Source organism: Vipera berus (genome assembly GCF_964194415.1).
Source record: "Vipera berus genome assembly, chromosome: Z".
Lineage (NCBI taxonomy): Eukaryota > Metazoa > Chordata > Lepidosauria > Squamata > Viperidae > Vipera > Vipera berus.
The window spans coordinates 5,214,612-5,233,937 of NC_138205.1; positions in this window are offsets into that span (position 1 = coordinate 5,214,612).

Sequence of the window (19,326 nt, forward strand, 5' to 3'; positions counted from 1 at the left end):
AAGGTAACTTTTGTTTTTGAATGTGGTGATAGTGTACTATATTGGTGGAAGACGTATATGTAGCAAAAGCAGCATTATGTTGTCCCATTCTCCAATGACAGACTGAGAAAGTTTTTGATAGGGCATCCATCATTGTGTGTTCCCACTATATTACACTGTGATACATCATTGGACAAGAACAAGGTGCAGTTCTGTTTAAAGCTTTGACTTTGGCCCATTGCATTACAAGGTATTCTTCATTTTCTACAAAAAACTGTGTATTATATTGGTGGAAGAAATATACTTAACTAAAACAGTGTCATTTTATTTAGTTGTCCATTAAAAGACTGTGGAAGTTTTTGATACGGCATCCATCACTGTGAGCTGTATCCCGTATAGTACACTGTGATATATCATTGGACAAAATCTGAATGTGGTTGTGCTCAAAATTGTGACTTTTGCCCATTGGTTTAGAATCACTTGATATTTACTGGTTTTGCATTTATGCAGGTCGAATCCTGAGTGCCACGTAACAGAGTGAGTGCCTATTACTCGACCCAGCTTCTGCCAACCTAGCAGTTTGAAAGCACGTAAAAATTCAAGTAGAAAAATAGGGACCACTACGGTGGGAAGGTAACAGCGTTCCGTGCGCCTTTGGCGTCTAGTCATGCCGGCCACATGACCACGGAGTCGTCCTCGGACAAACGCTGGCTCTTCGGCTTTGAAATGGAGATGAGCACCGGCCCTAGAGTTGGAAACGACTAGCACGCATGTGCGGGGGAACCTTTACCTTTACCTTTAATGTGAGTAAACTCTTCATATAACAAACTTCCCTGGGGTTGCTAATGGTATAATGTGTACCCTGAATTTGTAGATGGCCTAACATAATTGAAGAGATCAGATTCTGCTCAAACATAAGTGACTTGTTCAAGACAGGTGGACTTTGACACAGAATTGCACTGAACAAGATTCTCAAAGTAATCTTATTCCAGCCTGGTGTTCTTTCATTCAAGGGAATTTTTACTGACGGGGAGCTGATAGAATAATTACAGCTGGTCTACAATTCAGTCAGAAAATTAGTTGGCTACTTACACATCAACAATGTCAGCCTTCATTTATAGGGATGATCTTCACAATAACAATTATACTTTGAGGTGGTACAAAATTAACAGATTGCTCTGTTGGGCCTTGCTTGCTATGGAGAAATTAGCAAATAATTATCTTTATTGCACTTCTCTGCACTCTCTCTAGAGTCTCACCATCATTTTTGTATCTTGGTGAGCAGAACTGGGTGCAATATTCCAAGTGTGTTCTCACCAAGGCAGTATATAGCAGCACTATACTTCATGTGCTCTTGATACTATTTCTGTCAACGCTGCTAACATTGAATGTTATTGCTTGACAAGAGATGAAGAAGTAGCCATTTCATATGTTAAACTTGTGTATTGCTTTAAGATATTGAGTTTAAGGTTGGGAGGGGGAAGAGGAGGATTGTACCTTCAAGGCCATCTGAATTTACAGAAGATAAGACCTTGGCGGGTTTTCTAACCGAAGGGAAACTGATTCTTTAAATTAATTGGAGAATATGATTAATGACAAAATTGGAAAGGTGGAGAATTGTGTTTTAATATATTGTGCAAGGGGCGGAGATTTCAGATTCCAGCTTCCTTCGAGCAAGCTAATAAAGGACTTTTAAGGCAAACAATGCCTCAGAGTCACTTGAAAAGCCAATATGTCGGAAACTTGACAATTTCTCTCTTGATACAGCCTAGGTCTGTGTTGGCTTTTTTGGTAGCTATAGCACATTATTGACTCACACCTAATGGATGCTAAAGGTAAAGGTAAAGGTTCCCCTGCACATGCGTGCTAGTCGTTTCCGACTCTAGGGGCCGGTGCTCATCTCCGTTTCAAAGCCGAAGAGCCAGCGTTTGTCCGAAGACGTCTCCGTGGTCATGTGGCCGGCTTGACTAGATGCCAAAGGCGCACTGAACGCTGTTACCTTCCCACCATGGTGGTCCCTATTTTTCTACTTGCATTTTTACGTGCTTTCGAACTGCTAGGTTGGCAGAAGCTGGGATGAGTAACAGGCACTCACTCTGTTACGCAGCACTCGGGATTCGACCCGCCAAACTGCCGACCTTCTGATCCACAAGCTCAGCGTCCTAACCCACTGATTGTCTGGGATGTGATCTTGCTGGGAAATAGCTTGAATCTCTGCCTACAGCTTCTTCTTGCCCACACAGATAGAACTTCAAACTGGTAGCATGGTGGAAGATTGTGCCACCATCAAGAGAGATCTATGCATTGCCTTGTTAAATGCTAGGTCCTCCTGTTGGCTCTTCGTAACACAAAACATAATCCCCAATGGTTCCAAAGAGGAATGGATGGCATACAAAAAAATGGAATGTTTTCTTCCCACTTCAGTTTGAGTCGCACTGATTTTATGGACACATCCGTACAATTTTGTTGGAGACAATATGGAAGGGCTTTATAATTTCCTTCTTCCAGAATGTTTTTTTTTTAAACTCCTGATCTAGGTTACAGTTCTAGGTTTTCTGACACTAATCAGCTCTGATCTTGTTAAATTTCTGAACCCAAATTTAGCCAGGTGCTGCCACCTGGTGAATATGTATAGCGTTGTATCCATCTTTAAAATGAAACTTCCCAAGCTTTGAACAAGGCATGGCATCTTCCCAACCTCTTGACTGCAACAACGGGAAGACTCTACCTTTTGAATTTCTGCCTGTTAGGTAGCTGAGTGGAAGAGAGCCTCTTTGACCAGGATGGGAAAAAGGAAGCCACTTTGTCTGAAGTGAGGCAACTAAATTTACTCAGTTTTGTTTATTTTTAAAACAGCCCAGATGTTGAGGGTATGTTTTGGTTTCAAAGGCATTAAGCAAAGCTGCAGTGTCTCTTTGTCAGTCACCACTGTTTTTTTTTTCTTAAAAAACGCACATCTGGATTTAAGCAGAGACACCAGCAGAAGTGTAGCCTTATGAAATGGGTTTTTGATACAACATCTGTCACCGTGGGACCCCCAGATATCTCACACCATAATGTATTTCATGACCAAATTGTAGAGACAGAATGCTTTTCCTCTAGATATCTCTCCATTTTTGATTTATTGTCCGTGGATGGGAGATAGTTACTATTCTTGGGTGGAATTCTTACAGGGGTTTGTTTCACACTTTTGAGAACCCCAGCACAGTATACTGCTCATTCTGACCTCATCACACAGATGCCGAGATTGATTTGCTTGTGTCATTTTTCCAATGTTGTCATGACATGTGTGACATCATTTCCTCCCTTCTTTCCCTCTTCCCCATGGACATGAAACTCAATCATGAAAGGAGCCTCTCTGGTTTGATGGTAGTGAAGCTAATGTTTTACCAATAAAGGAGAATATTTCTAGCACAAAGTTGAAATGAGGGTCCTTGGTGCTCTCTGAACTTGGTTTTTTTCTTGCAGACATTTCATTATCCAAACTAGGTAACTAATGATGTTACCTAGTTTGGGTAATGAGAGATTGGTAAGAAACAACCTAACTCAAAGAGGGCCAAGGACCCCTCAGCTAATGTCTATTATGTTACTTCAGGGACCATTTGGAGATTGATCTGACTGGATTAATACTTGGATGAGAGACTACCAGGAGATCCCAAAGCTGCAGAACAGATACTGTAGGTGATAAAACATGTTCAAATGCTTCAGGGTCCAGAATAATGCACATCCTGTTTTTCTTCATGATGAATGGAGGCAGGTTAAATCAACCTATGGTTATGCTTTTTTCTCCTTCAATAGACCGACGAGAAATTCTGAAGACCACAAAATAATAGCTTAAATAATAACTCAGGACCTCAAAATAAGGATTGGAATGAGAGGTCCTTGGTGCTTTCTGAGCTTGGTTGTTTTCTTGCAGACGTTTCATGACCCATCTAGGTAATATCATCAGTGCTAGAAAGGGATGGGGTTTGGGAGGGGGAGGATTGTGGGGTCCTTGGTGGTCTCTGAGCTTGGTTGTTTTGTTGCAGACATTTCATGACCCAACTAGGGAACATCATCAGTGCTTAGAAGGGAGTGGGGTTTATAGAGGGAGGAGAAGTAGGAGGAGGAGGAGGATGATTGTGCTCTTTGAGCTTGTTTGTTTTCTTGCAGATGTTTCATTACCGTAACTAGGTAACCTCATCAGTGCTAGAAGGGAGTGTGGGAGGAGGAGGAGGAGGAGGATGAAGAGGACTGTGGGGTCCTTGGTGATCTCTGAGCTTGTTTTCTTGCAGACATTTCATGAACCAACTAGGGAACGTCATCAGTGCTAAAGGCAGTGTGGGAGGAGGAGGAGGAGGAGGAGGAGGAGGAGGAGAGGAACTGTGGGGTCCTTGGTGCTCTGAGCTGGGTGGTTTTCTTGCAGACATTTCATGACCCAACTAGGGAACAGCATCAGTGCTGGAAGGGAAGAGGAGGAGGAGGAGGAGGACTGTGGGGTCCTTGGTGGTCTCTGAGCTTGGTTGTTTTCTTGAAGACGTCTCATTGCCAAGCTGGGGAACATCATCAGTGCTAAAGGCAGTGTGGGAGGAGGAGGAGGAAGAGGAGGAGGAGGAGGAACTGTGGGGTCCTTGGTGCTCTCTGAGCTGGGTGGTTTTCTTGCAGACGTTTCGTGACCCAACTAGGGAACATCATCAGTGCTAGAAGGGAGTGGGGTTTATAGAGGGAGGAGGAGGAGGAGGAGGAGGAGGATTGTGCTCTTTGAGCTTGTTTGTTTTCTTGCAGATGTTTCATTACCGTAACTAGGTAACCTCATCAGTGCTAGAAGGGAGTGGGGTTTGCACTGATGATGTTACCTAGCTGGGTCATGAAACGTCTGCAACAAAACAACCAAGCTCAGAGAGCACCCCCACAAACAAACAAACAAACAAACAAACAAAACAAATAAACAAACCAAGCATATGGGTGTCTTTATCCAATGAACTTTCAAGGTAAACTCACCTTAAGGTAATATGTCCAACTCAAAAGCATGTCATATTGTATTTATTTGGCTGGGCATACAGATCGGTCCAACTGGGAATGCTTTTCATCTGTGTAAATATAGTTTTTTAAAAATACAATTCTAAAAAAAAATCAGTCACCTACATACTGATAGCGCTGAGGAACATTTATCAATATAACTTTAATTCCAGAATTTCTATCACCCGAGAGCATGCAGTCTGATTTAATAACCACGTTTATTGACTTTCCTAAAAAGCCGGGAAGTGAAGGGACATTGATTTATTTGCAGGTTGTTGGAAATGCTACCTCCTGTCACCCCACCTTTCCCAGTTTTCTTTCTACAAGCTCTTGATATCATCTTAGTAGTATCTTAGGAAACAGCCAAGGACTTTGGTTTCCTCTCCAACCTCCAGAACATCATTTTGTTTGTGATTTTCCCTCCCCCAAACAGCCTTGCTTTCTTTAAGAGGATGAAAAAAACTGAATCAAGAGGGTTATTCTGGTCAGGAAACCTGTGACACTTTCCCCCACCTCAACCTTAGCACCTTAACAACCTTTAAGATGTATGGACTTCAACTCCCAGAATTCCACAGCCAAAATGGCCAGCTGTTGAAGTCTGGGAGTTGAAGTCCATGCATCTTAAGGTCAAAAAACCCTTCTCTAGATTAATCAGTAGCATTTGATCCTAATGTCTCTTAGTTGATCTGGGTCAGTGGAAGAGGGAAATTAAGGACACCAATACATTTGAGAGAACACAGGCCATATCCTTAACTATATCTTTTGTCTTAAAACAAGGCATGTATATGCCTTTTTTGCATTTTAGTGACTTTTCCAGGCAGTGACATGATCAAAATAAAAACCTCCATTATTATATTTTACAGCTGCTTTGATCTTCCTCTAAGGAACCCCAAGCAGAAAATATGATTCTATTGCCAGCCATTTTAGTTTCTCAACAGCCCTACAAAGTAGCTAGACAGACCAATGCAAATTTCAATTTAGCACAGTATGCAATATTTCTTCGATAATCGGAATGATCAAATGAATTTGAAGTACTGTCTGTCTGTCTGTCTGTCTGTCTATCTATCTATCTATCTATCTATCTATCTATCTATCATCTATCTATCTATCTATCTATCTATCTATCTATCTATCTATCTATCTATCTATCTCTATTATCTCTCTCTCATCTATCTATCTTCTATTTAATACCTATGTCACAAAAGATAAGCCAATGGCAACTGTAGGTTTTAGGAAGCTGGTGAGAAAGTCAAGCTGGATTTTTGAAATTCTAGATAAAAGATTATGTTGTGCATTCAAACATAATTCTCTGTGTTTGTGTATTACTGACTTCACAAGTGTTTTTTCTCATGCTATGTGCAGAAGTCCAAATATGCCTTCAATAGCTTTCAATCCCTTGCCTACCACCGTGATACATTCCTTCACAAAAACCCTTGTAATGTGCAATGCAGAGGTTCTTGAAAGATTAAACTTCTCTGAGTGGAACACAAGGGTCCTTAAAGATTGAAAATATCTGCACATATTTTTGCCCCCTGAAAATGTGTAAGAAGTGTGTGAGAATCTGCTAGTAAATGTTTTGCAGAGATAGACTGTGTTTCTCACAGAAAAACAAGCATTTTTCAAATCAGTGTTGAATACTCCAATTTTTTTACATAAATTTTTTATGGGATTTCCAGATTCAGAGACAGTGAAATCTCAAACCCAAAATTCTGGGCATAAGAGTAGTAGAAAAAAATAAATAAAAAGACAGCAAGTGTTTCTTTTATAGATGAGGCAATACCAAACAACAATAGACTAACTCAAATGGAAGTGAAAAAAAAAGATAATATATTGGAACTCAATAATCAAAATGCAGCGATTATGGAACATACTTGTCTAAAAGTTTCCTACATATTTACTGGAGTATTATGAGCTGTCACAATGGAACCACCAAAGCAACTGTCAAAATTACAATAATTTCATCTCATACTATTTAGCTATAAAAATCAGCCTTGCTTGGACGTACATTTATATTTCCACAATTCTTATGCTTTTGGGAAAAGAACAGCTTGAACTGAACTTAGCTTACCAACTGCTGCTAAGTATTCTTCATAAGAGAAATAATAATTATTCCATATTCAGAAGCATAGCTATTTCCTGCAGCTAACTTCCAGGGAATAATTTAGATGTAGGAACTCTTGCCTGAGCAGGGGGTTGGACTAGATGACCTCTAAGGTCTCTTCCAACTCTGTTATTCTCCTCCTCCTCCTTTAAAAGAAGAGATTGGACAAACATAGGTATAGTATAGGTGGTACCTTGCTCAATAGTAGTAACTGTGAGAGGGATCTCGGAGTCTTAGTAGACAATCACTTCAATATGAGCCAGCCGTGTGCTGCAGCTGCCAAAAAAGCCAACACAATGCTAGGCTGCATTAACAGAGGGATAGAATCAAGATCAAGATCAATACCACTTTACAATGCTTTGGTAAAGCCACACCTGGAATACTGCATCCAATTTTGGTCACCACGATGTAAAAAAGATGTCGAGACTCTAGAAAGGGTACAGAGAAGAGCAACAAAGATGATTAGGGGGCTGGAGGCTAAAACATATAGGGAACGGTTGCTGGAATTGGGTATGTGTAGTTTAATGAAGAGAAGGGTGAGGGGTGACATGATAGCAGTGTTCCAATATCTCAGGGGCTGCCACAAAGAAGAGGGAGTCAAGCTATTCTCCAAAGCACCCGAAGGCAGGACAAGAAGCAACGGATGGAAACTAGTCAAGGAGAGAAGCAACCTAGAACTAAGGAGAAACTTCCTGACAGTTAGAACAATTAACCAGTGGAACAACCTGCCTCCAGAGGTGGTGAATGCTCCAACACTGGAGGTTTTTAAGAAGAGACTGGACAGCCATTTGCCTGAAATGGTATAGGGTTTCCTGCCTGAGCAGGGGGTTGGACTAGATGACCTCCAAGGTCCCTTCCAACTTTATATTATTATTATTACATTTGTCTGAAATGGTATAGGGACTCCTGCCTGAGCAGGGGGTTGGACTAGATGACCTCCCTTCCAACGCTGCAATTCTGTTAATCTGAATGCAAGTGCAAAATGTAGTTGTATTCTGACTGTTCTTTCAACTGACTGTGGCTTTGTGGCTTAGCGTTATATTTAGACTGGCCAAATGAATTCAGCCAGTGCCTATTTTAATTCCTCTTTCAGTTTCCCCCTTTGTCATCCAGACACGTAGCCTCAAAAGCAAAGTTCAGTGGCTCCAAGAATGGATCACGTTGCAGATCTGTGGCTGAAAAATGAAGGACAAGCTGCCACAGAGCATGCACAAGGACTGAAAGAGATGGTAATGTTGTTGGCTAGCTTGGGACATGGTGAAAGGAATCACCTTACCCACACAAGTATCTTTTATTATAATTCTTGATCATCCGACCAGCTCTTTGGTGAAATAGCCACCACTGTGGGAATTCCAGCTGGTCCACCATAATGCACGCCTCGTCAAAGTCTGACAGATAGCAGTGTTCCAATGTCTAATGGGCTGCCACAAAGAAGAGGGAGTCAAGCTATTCTCCAAAGCACCTGAAGGCAGGACAAGAAGCAACGGATGGAAAGTAATCAAGGAGAGAAGCAACCTAGAACTAAGAAGAAATTTCCTGAACAGTGAGAACAATTAATCAGAGGAACGGCCTGCCTCCAGAACTTGTGGGTGCTCCATCACTGGAAGTTTTAAAGAGACTGGACAACCATTTGTCTGGAATGGTATAGGGTTTCCTGCCTGAGCAGGGGGTTGGACTAGATGACCTCCAAGGTCCCTTCCAACTCTGTTATCCTGTTATTCAGATGCAAGAAGATTGGATGTGGATCCAGGCCAATCCATTCTGGCTCTTCAATAAATGGTGCTATTATTTCTTTTTTCCTTTACCTAATTTAAGCCAGTTTTGTGGTTTCAGGAGAGCTCATACAAAATGTGGTTTTTAGCAGAAGGACTCGTCAGGTGCAGCACCAACTATGATTCAGGAACCCTTGGAGTTTTTGATAGAGGTTCCGCCACTGTGGATTGCTATATGCCCTGTGATACAGTCTTTGACAAAATCTAGAGCATCCAACATTATGTTTCCATACACATTGTGAAAAGCCAGCTCCTTGGACGTTGGGATGTAATAGCAAATGTAGAAATGTTTTGTCCTTTTCAGATGGGATTGTTCAAAAGAAAATGAAATGAAGATTTCTTTTAGCATCTTCCACTGGAACGCTTGTAACCTATGAAGGACTAGCAACTGAAGTCATTAGTAACAGAAGATGACTATTCTTTAGAAGATTGGTGCTTTAATCTAGACGGTGCTCCCAATGAATCTTCTTCTTAGCTGTGACCACAAAGAAGTTGCCCTGGTTTTTATTTTCTCCTTTACTATTATGGGAAGAAGTATGTGTGAAATTTTAAAGTAGCAATAGGAGATCCAGATTATGAGTTTTGAAACCATCATTTCCTCTTCAGAAAACTGAAGTGTTTTTCAGTTTGAATTCAACAGTTGGTGATTTTATGGATGTATAGGTGGACTTCACAAACTTTGGTGACTGAGGTGGGTAATAAATTTAAATAAATAAATAAAATTTCCTGGGAAACAACATAGTTTGTTACTGCTTTCTTTTCCATTTTTAATTCTATTTTCTGGTCTAGCCTACAGCTCTATTATTTCCTGCCTTAATGTACCTTAATGTACAAATGTTGACCAGGTGCTACATTTGTTAAGGCAGTAATTATTTTAGTCTTACTAATTCAGTATTTTTCCTTCCAAGGTTTGTATTTAGGACTGCAATCCTGACTTCTAATCCAGGAATTGCTCTATATTAATCAAGCCTGACAAATTTCTTGAAGACAGTTTCCACATCTTCAGAGACAAGTTTAAACACTTTACAGGGGTGTAAAAGTGGGAATGGATGTAAATGAAATGCAGTGTTGAAAAATTAATCTATTTGATATACTAGAAAAAAGTCATATTAAAAAGTAGTAAATTTATGGCATTCAACTTGTGATGCTTATCAATTTAGGCAATGTAGGTTGTTTCTTAAGCTCCATTATAGAAACCAGTGGTGGCTTGATGTAATGGTATGTGAGAATGACCTTAAAAGACAGGAGAAAAAGCTGTAGCTTAGACAACAGTTATCAACAATCTCCAAAGCACCTGAAGGCAGGACAAAAAGCAAGGGATGGAAATTAATCAAGGAGAGAAGTAAACTAGAACTAAGGAGAAATTTCCTGACAGTGAGAACAATTAATCAGTGGAACAACTTGCCACCAGAAGTTGTGAATGCTCCAACACTCCAACCTCCAAGGTCCCTTCCAACTCAACTCAACTCAACTCAACTCAACTCAACTCAACTCAACTCAACTCAACTCAACTCAACTCAACTCAACTCAACTCAACTCTTCTCTCCTCTCCTCTCCAATTCTATTCTATTCTATTCTATTCTATTCTATTCTATTCTATTCTATTCTATTCTATTCTATTCTATTCTATTCTATTCTATTCCATTCCATTCCATTCCATTCTATTCTATTCGCAATGAGGCATGAAGGCACAATTAGCATTAAAACTCACCATTGTAGCAAAAAAATATTACATTCTTAGTGCAGCATACTGAAACATCAGTACAGAAAGCAGGAGACCCTGAGCTCAAGTCCATGAAAGGCAAATGGGTAACATTGGGCCAGTCATTCTGTCTCAGCCGAACCCACCTCACAGGGTTGTTGCTGTTGCTGTGGGGGAAATAGGAGGAGTAAGGTGTTTTGGATGTGTTGGTCATCTTGAGCCATTCGTAAACATAATAAATATATAAACAAATAAAATAAAATAATAAACAGAATACAAACAAATAAAATAAAATAATAAATATGTATTGGAGATTATAAAAGGTTGGTGAGCAATGGAAGGAGGCTAGCATCCTTATCTTTTCACCCACAATTTGGGATTATCAGAAACAGGATGTCTGTGGAGATTCTCAGTCATCCAGGTCATGGTTATCCCAAAGGTGCTTTTTTCCCCCCAAAGGGCAACTAGACTTTGTTTTTTTCTAGACAGACATTTTGCTTCTCATCCAAAAAGCTTCTTCAGTTTTACAACCATGATCTGGGTGACTGAGAATCTTCTTAGACATTAAATTAGTAAGACAGAAATAGAATATTGCTTCAACAGATGTAGCACCTGTCAAACCAAAGTCCAGTTGCGTTTTGGAGAAAACAACAACACCATTTTGGGGATGATCAGAAATAAGACATTAATCGTGCTTTTGAACTTCAAAATCCAAAGAAATTTGCTTCAGATGAAGGCTTCAGCACTGTGGGTTAGACACAGCAAAAGCAACAATCTTGGGAATGTGATTCCTTGGATTTCTATTAGTTTTTGTATAGGGTTGTGTCAACGTGATGCCCCAGTTACACAGTAACTGACACCTTGACAAAAACCTTCCCTCTTAAATTACTGTAGTAATTTTGGGTTGAACATCTGGATGTTCAGCACATGCACTCTTAGTGTTATGCCAAGAGCGGTATCAAATAGTTAACTCTGAACTTTGCATTTTTCTTTTACAAGCTTCCTCAGAAGCTGGGATGTGGGATGCCAACCAAAATTTCCATTCAAAATTTTCAAAATGTAATCCAAAAATGCAGTGGTATTTATAGTATAGAATAACAGAATTGGAAGGGACTTTGGAGGTCTTCTAGTCCAACCCCCTGCTCATGCATGAAACCTTATATCATTTCAAACAAATGGTTGTCTAATCTCTTCTTAAAAACTTCCAGTGTTGGAGCATGCACAACTTCTGGAGGCAAGTTGTTCCACTGGTTAATTGTTCTGTTAGGGAATTTCTTCTTAGTTCTAGGTTGCTTCTCTCCTTGACTAGTTTCCATTCTTTGCTTCTTGTCCTGCCCTCAGGTGCTTTGGAGACTAGCTTGACTTCCTCTTCTTTGTTGTAACCCCTGAGATACTGGAAGGCTGCTATCATGTCAGTCCTAGTCCTTCTCTTCATTAAACTAGACATATCCAGTTCCTGCAACTGTTCTGTATATGTTTCAGCCTTCAGTCTCCTCATCATCTTTGTTGCTCTTCTCTGCACTCTTTCTAGAGTCTCAACATCTTTTTTACGTCGTGGTGACCAAAACTGGACACAGTATTCCAAGTGTGGCCTTACCAAGGCATTATAAAGTGGCAGTAACATTTCACACTTGATGTTCAATAACACTTCACCTTTTTCTGCAGGCCTTCACCATGCTGTAGAACTCCATAAAAATCTCATAAAATTTGCCAGATCATAAGAGAACAGGGTAGCAATTCACCTTGCTTCATCTTGTATCTTCAGAAAGAGCATACTTAAGATCTTCTTTGATCTTGACAACATGAGAGGGGAAAAAAAAACTTTAGAGTTAGTCCATTAGGTCAGCTGGTAGAGGATGAATGGAAAGATTTTGAAAAGGAATGCTTGATTTCAAGCCCCAGGGCATGATCATCTTGACATCAAGGAAGAAATCTGGCTTGCTGCAGATTTTATTCACAAAAAAAGCCCCTCGTTGAAGATAATGGTCCCTAGGACCTCTGCAATATTTGGCCCAGATTGCGCAGTGTTTCAGTTAGGCAGCTGCCTGATTGGACAGGATCCTTTGTGTACAAAGGACTGCACTTATGCCCTAAATACCAGCTCTGATGTCACTATATTTGTCTGTTTTATAATGTTGGTTGGTGGAGTTAGCTGAGAAAATTGTTGGACAAAGAATCCAGCAACCAGCCCGTGTTTAAGGTAAAAGGTCCGTCCTTCCTTCCTTCCTTCCTTCCTCCCTCCCTCCCTCCCTCCCTCCCTCCTTCCTTCCTTCTCGTCTCATCTCCCCTCCTCTCTCCCTCTCCCTTTTTCCCTCCCCCTCTTCCCCTTTCTCCCTCCCCTCCTCTCTCCCTCCCACCCCTTCTCCCTCTCCCCCTCCCACCGTTTCTACCCCATCGTCTCCTTTCTCTCCCTCTTTTCCTCTCTCCCTCTCTCAATGTTTTCAATGACTAGTGAATTTCTAACACTTCCTTGCATTGTTTATATATTCATACTATATAAATGCAATTTAAACTGGGCTCCAACAGGAGAGAAAAGAGCATGGCTTTGCGCCTCAAGACCCTAAAGGTAATTTTAAAAAAAAGCAGGTAAAAATTGGTTGGCTTACGACTAAAAAAAATATGGAATACCAGCCTGCCAGAGGCCTCATCTAGACCCATTTTTTTTAAAAAAAAACTGGTGGAGGGCTTAAGAAGCAAAATTAGTTTTGCAAATGTCTAAGGTATCTGTTATGCCCTTAAAATGCCTAAAATCTCTTATCCTGATGGGCCACACCCCCTTTTAAAGTATGACCCTCAGGGTGTCACCCAAAACACTTTAAACTGATAGGTATTGTGTCTCTTTAGTTGAACAATAAAGTGTGTTTTAAGGTCATGCTTCAAGGAAAATAGTCCAATATTATTTTTCCATAGAGACTTTGTGCAGTGAAGGTAGAAGTGTTATCTTAATTGAGTTGGGAATGGTTACGATTTGCATTGTTATTTTTTTGTCTCTGATTATAAGTGGTCTTGACTCTCAGGAACCCTGCCACATCCCAGAGGGAGAGTTAATTGATTGATCAGTGAATTTATCAGCCTGGAGTTTATTTAAGGGACTGTATCACAGTGCTACCCTGTCCCACAATGATTTATGCCTTGACAAGAACTAACTCAGCTCTTTGTTCCTGGAATCGAGATCTGCGCACGTTGCCATAGATCTGAATGCAGCCTTTATCTCTGGGGAAATTGGATGAGAATTTCCAATTATTTCTTGTCTTTCTTGTTGAATTGCTAAGAGGAGTCCAAAACAAAAGCACATTTTTAAAAAAAATGTTGCTGTTTTTTTTCAGCCACATGCACAAATACAAACGTTTTGTGACAATAGCCTTAAAAGTCTATTCTCGGTCACCCAGGTCATGGACTTCCTTTATTTTTGGCTTGAAGTCATTTCACTTCTCATCCAAGAAGCTTCTTCAGTTCTGCTGAAGAAGAACTGAACTGAAGAACTGAAGAAGCTTCTTGGATGAGAAGCAAAACATCTTCAAGCAAAAACAAAGTCCATTTCCCTGTGGAAAAAACACCTTTGGAATAACCTTAAAAGTGCATGGGGGTCCTTTAACACAGGGATCCCCAACCCCTGGTCCGTGAACCAGTACCGGACCACGGCATGCCAGCGCTTGTCCGAGGACATCTCCGTGGTCATGTGGCCGGCATGACTAGACGCCAAAGGCGCACGGAGTGCTGTTATCTTCCCACCGTAGCGGTCCCTATTTTTCTACTTGCATTTTTACATGCTTTCGAACTGCTAGGTTGGCAGAAGCTGGGACGAGTAACAGGCACCCACTCTGTTATGCGGCACTCAGGATTCGACCCGCCAAACTGCCGACCTTCTGATCGACAGGCTCAGCATCCTAACCCACTGAGCCACCGCGTCCCTTGGAAGAATAAGCTGACCCCTATTCTCCAAAGCACCTGAAGTAAAAGAGTTCCACCCCTCTCAGCATTTATAACCATGACATTGGTTTGTTAAACTCTTTTAGGAAAACAAAAAAACAAAAAAATAACTTAGACTGGCAACTGAACATGAAGTGAAAGGCCGGTTTTGAATATTTTTACTGCCTCACTTTTTAACGATGTAATTTTTGAAATGTATGTTTCAAACGATTTGCAAAAAATGGGTCAGTTTTCCAGCACTTATCTTTATTGTGATGCTTCAGATATTGTATGAATGGCTTCCCTTTCAGCTAGTACCCTTTCTGACTCAACGCAGATTTTGTATGGGTGTTAATCACTGTGCTGCCGCTGCTACCCCATGCACAGTGATCCATCCTCATACAAATTTCTGGAGCAGATGCTGAATCACTGGGTAGAGAAGGAAACATCATTGCAAGAACATTTCTGAAGTTATTTTGAGCATGACCAAGGACTAGATTCAGATTAGAGTAGATGGTTTTAGATCCCATTGATATTTAGCCAAATGTAGCCAAATCCTGCAACTTTGCCCTTCGATACCTAATCAATAAAGTAAGGTAAAGGTTCCCCCGCACATGTGTGCTAGTTGTTTCCAACTCTAGGGACCGGTGCTCATCTCCATTTCAAAGCCGAAGAGCCAGCGCTTGTCCGAGGACGTCTCCGTGGTCATGTGGCCGGCTTGACTAGACGCCAAAGGCGCACGGAATGCTGTTACCTTCCCACCGTAGTGGTCCCTATTTTCCTACTTGCATTTTAACGTGCTTTTGAACTGCTAGGTTGGCAGAAGCTGGGATGAGTAACAGGCGCTCACTCTGCTACGCAGCACTTGGGATTCGACCCGCCAAACTGCCGACCATCTGATCGACAAGCTCAGCGTCCTAACCCACTGAGCCACCGCGTCCCTTACCTAATCAATAGATACCACAATAAAAGCCTATTAAAGTTATAAAGATATAGACTCCTTTGAGACAAGCTGAACTCCTATGTACAGAATAGGGAGGGTCCTTGGAGGTCTTTTAGTCCAAACCCCTGCTCAAGAAGGAAACACTATACTATCCCAGTCAAATGGTTGTCCAGTCTCTTCCTAAAAACCTCCAGTGATGGGTCACCACAAGTTCTGAAGGCAAGTAGTTCCGCTGGTTAATTGTTCTGACTGTTAGGAAGTTTCTCCTTAATTCCAGGTTGCTTCTAGCCTTCATTTCTTTCCATCCATTGTTTCTTGTCCTGGTGCTTTGGAAAATAAGTTCACCCCCTCCTCTTTGTGGCAGCCCCTCAAATACTGCAATACCAGAAATACCAGTATTCCTGAGCCAGCATGGCTCAGCTTGGAAACCTCTCCCTTTCCCCTCAGCGTGGCTGGCTCAGGAATTCTGGGATTTGAAGTCCACGAGTCATAAACGAGCCAAGGTTGCCTACCCCTGGTCTAGGACAACTCACTGCAGTCAACTCTCCATAGCCAACTCAGTGTGGTCAACTCGATGAAGCGAACTCACTGTGGCCAAATTGTTGTGGCCAATTCATCATGGGACAACTTGGCATGGCCAACTCGCTGTGAGACAACTCGCTGTGGGACAAGAGTTACTCTAATATCAAAGAAATGATGAAACAGAATCAGGAAAGAAAGGATGCAAAAGGAGAGATGGAATGAAATGTGAATGGCAAAAATTAAAATATTTTTAAAAATCATTTTAAATAATTCAACTGAATTATTATTAGTATTACAGAGGGTAGTGAGCACAGCACAAGACATTGTGGGCTGTTCCCTGACACCACTGGATGACATCGCCAGGGCTCGCTGCCTTGGAAGAGTGAGGAAGATTCTCAGGGATGACTCACACCCTGGACGGTATGTCTTTACTCTCCTACCATCGGGTAGGAGATATAGGAGTATAGCCAGCCGTACCAACAGGCTGAAAAATAGCTTTTATCCATGGGCTGTTAGGCTTTTAAATGGGACATAATCTCTGTGAACTTATGCAGAATTGACTTGGGAGGCCGGTGTGTGGTGTAGTTGGTTCACATGGTGTGGTAGGATGGAGGGTTTGTTGTCACTGTGTGTTGGGGGGAGAGAGCACGGGGGGAGGCTCAGCTAACCTCAATGTACACATGTTGTACTTTGACAATAAAGGTTTATTATTATTAATTGTTGAATTGTCCTGTGGCAAGCTGTCCCATGGGGAGCTGGCTGTGTCAAGTTGGCCATGTCAAGTTGAACCCGTTGAATTGGCCATGTGAAGTTGCCCCATTCTGGCATTTGATAGTGGGCGTGGAGGAAAGCTGCTGCTAATTGTCTATGGAGATTCTCAGTCATACCAGATCGTGGCTGTAATTTTTTTTCAGAAGGAAACTGGACTTTCTTGTTTTCTTTGAAGATGTTTCACTTCTCATCTAAGAAGCTTCTTCAGCTCTGACTGGATGGTGAGGAACGGAAAGATTTATATTCCTTGCAGACAGCTGGCCATTTGCATTCTTTTAGAGAGCCGTTGAAGCCATTTGGAGGGTCACCCCAGGGTCCCCTAAGTAGTGGAAATGGGTGTGGAGCCTTCTTGGCTGCAGGATGTTTTCTGCCCTGTGTCCTTTCACTGTTGGGCACAGGACGTTGGGGACGAGTATGTGTTATCTGCGTCTCAAACTGAGGTGCCAATGGTTCCTGCAGTCTGCAGTATTTTCTGGAAATCCATTCCTCACCATCCAGTCAGAGCTAAAAGAAGCTTCTTGGGTGAGAAGCGAAACGTTTTCAAAGAAAAACAAGAAAGTCCAGTTGCCTCCTGAAAAAAATATACAGTATCTTGTGTGGGAACGGCCATTTTTTGGCCTCTCAACCTTCAGCTTTCCCAAATGTTTCTTATCGGCCTCTACGTGAATTACAGTGATGAGCACACTCTCCTGGTTCACACAGAATGGCATGTGGGAGGTTTGGGAAATGCTATGATAAAGCTTTCACATATATCTTTTAGTATCTTGTTTTTGTAATGATCTCATAGGCACCTGAGTAGTTCTCACTATGTAGCCAATTATCACTATGTATCCTTTTTTTTTAGATTGATGGGGTTTATGTAATTTTGTATTTGGTATTCAGAAAGAGGTGAATAAAAGTTCAGCGGGCAGTTGCTCAGGGAGGTTTTTTGGTGAGACGAGGCTGCCTGGCTGGTTCAGAGCATCTCTATCGACCCGGGTCTGAATTCTTTTCTCTACTATCTTGGGATTGCTGCTAATAGATTCCATCTCTCCCTCCTTCTGGTCAGTCTTCCTGCAATTTTTTGGGGGGTGGTTAACGCCTGTGTGGTTTTGGTATGGATGCTCTGTAGCTTTCTCTCATAGTGCTCTGTGCCTGGCACAGAAGTATACCCCAATGTCTGCAGGTGCCAGAGATCTCAACTCAAGATAGAATTCATTTTTGGAGGTGTCTCTGGTAATAACAATATGATTGTTAAAACGTGAATTGTAGTAGGCCTCCCCTCCGTTGTTAGTGCTCTTAATTCCTCCCAGCCATTCAAGACTTTTTCCTGGACATTTTCGGTTCCAGCCCCAGAACCAACCATCGACTTCCACTCCAGAAACAGCACAGATCAGTTTGACCGATTGTCCAGGTCCCTGTGTTTTAAAAAGGGACTGGGACAGCTGCACATTGGGGAAAACACCTGGTAAAATAAAAAGAAAGGTTAGAAACAAACTTTTTGAGTTGACTCCTGGGATAAGAAACACTTAGGAAGTTCTCGAGAGATCTTCCTACAGTTCTCTCTAGATCCTGAGCAATTGGGGAAAAGCAGAAACGGGTGGATCTGGACCAGCTGCAATTTCTTTTAACAGTCTCCAGTGCTCAACAATTCACAGTTCTAGGAGAAATTTCTCGATAGTGAGAGCAAACAACCAATGGAACAACTTGCCTTCAGAAGTTATGGGTGCTCCATCAGTGGAGGCTTTCAAAAAGAGGCTGGACAATTATTTAAGTGGAATGGTATAGGTGTCTCCTGCTCAAGCAGGGGGTTGGACTAGAGGACCTCCAAGGTCCCTTCCAACTCTATTATTCTATGTTCTATGAGCTACTTCCTATACCACCTCTGAATTGTGGGACATATTTTCCATCTTCAGAAACTGAGCGCCCAGCTAGACCTTTTAAATTAGAGTCTTCATGAATATAGCTTTGGCTCTGATTGCATTCTATCTGTATTGCTAGTTGAACCCCCTGCCCTCCCCCCCACTCCCCTGGGGGTTGAAAGAGAAGGTTTAGGTCAAAGTAAAAAATATATAAGATAGTTTGTCTTTGCTTCCCTGTTTGAGTTAGTGCATCCATCCTGACCTGGAAAAACACTCAGTAAGAAAAGGATCTTTGCTAAAATTTTCATCTTTATTCTTCCTGCTCTGTTCATCTCTCTCTCTCTCTCTCTCTCTCTCTCTCTGTTTTTCCTTTTTGCAGACCTGATAGGCCAACCGTGAAGGGTGCTCCTTAAAGGGAATTGCTTCATCTTGGTGATTTACATAAAGAACGTATTGTCCAGCACACTATTTAAGGAGGAAAGGAAGTTAAGAAGAATCTCTCAACTGCTTAAAGGTAAAGGTAAAGGTTCCCCCGCACATGCGTGCTAGTCGTTTCCAACTCTAGGGGCCGGTGCTCATCTCCGTTTCAAAGCCGAAGAGCCAGCGCTTGTCCGAGGACGTCTCCCTGGTCATGTGGCCGGCATGACTAGACGCCAAAGGCGCACGGAACGCTGTTACCTTCCCACCGTAGTGGTCCCTATTTTTCTACTTGCATTTTTACGTGCTTTCGAACTGCTAGGTTGGCAGAAGCTGGGACGAGTAACAGGCGCTCACTGTTACGCGGCACT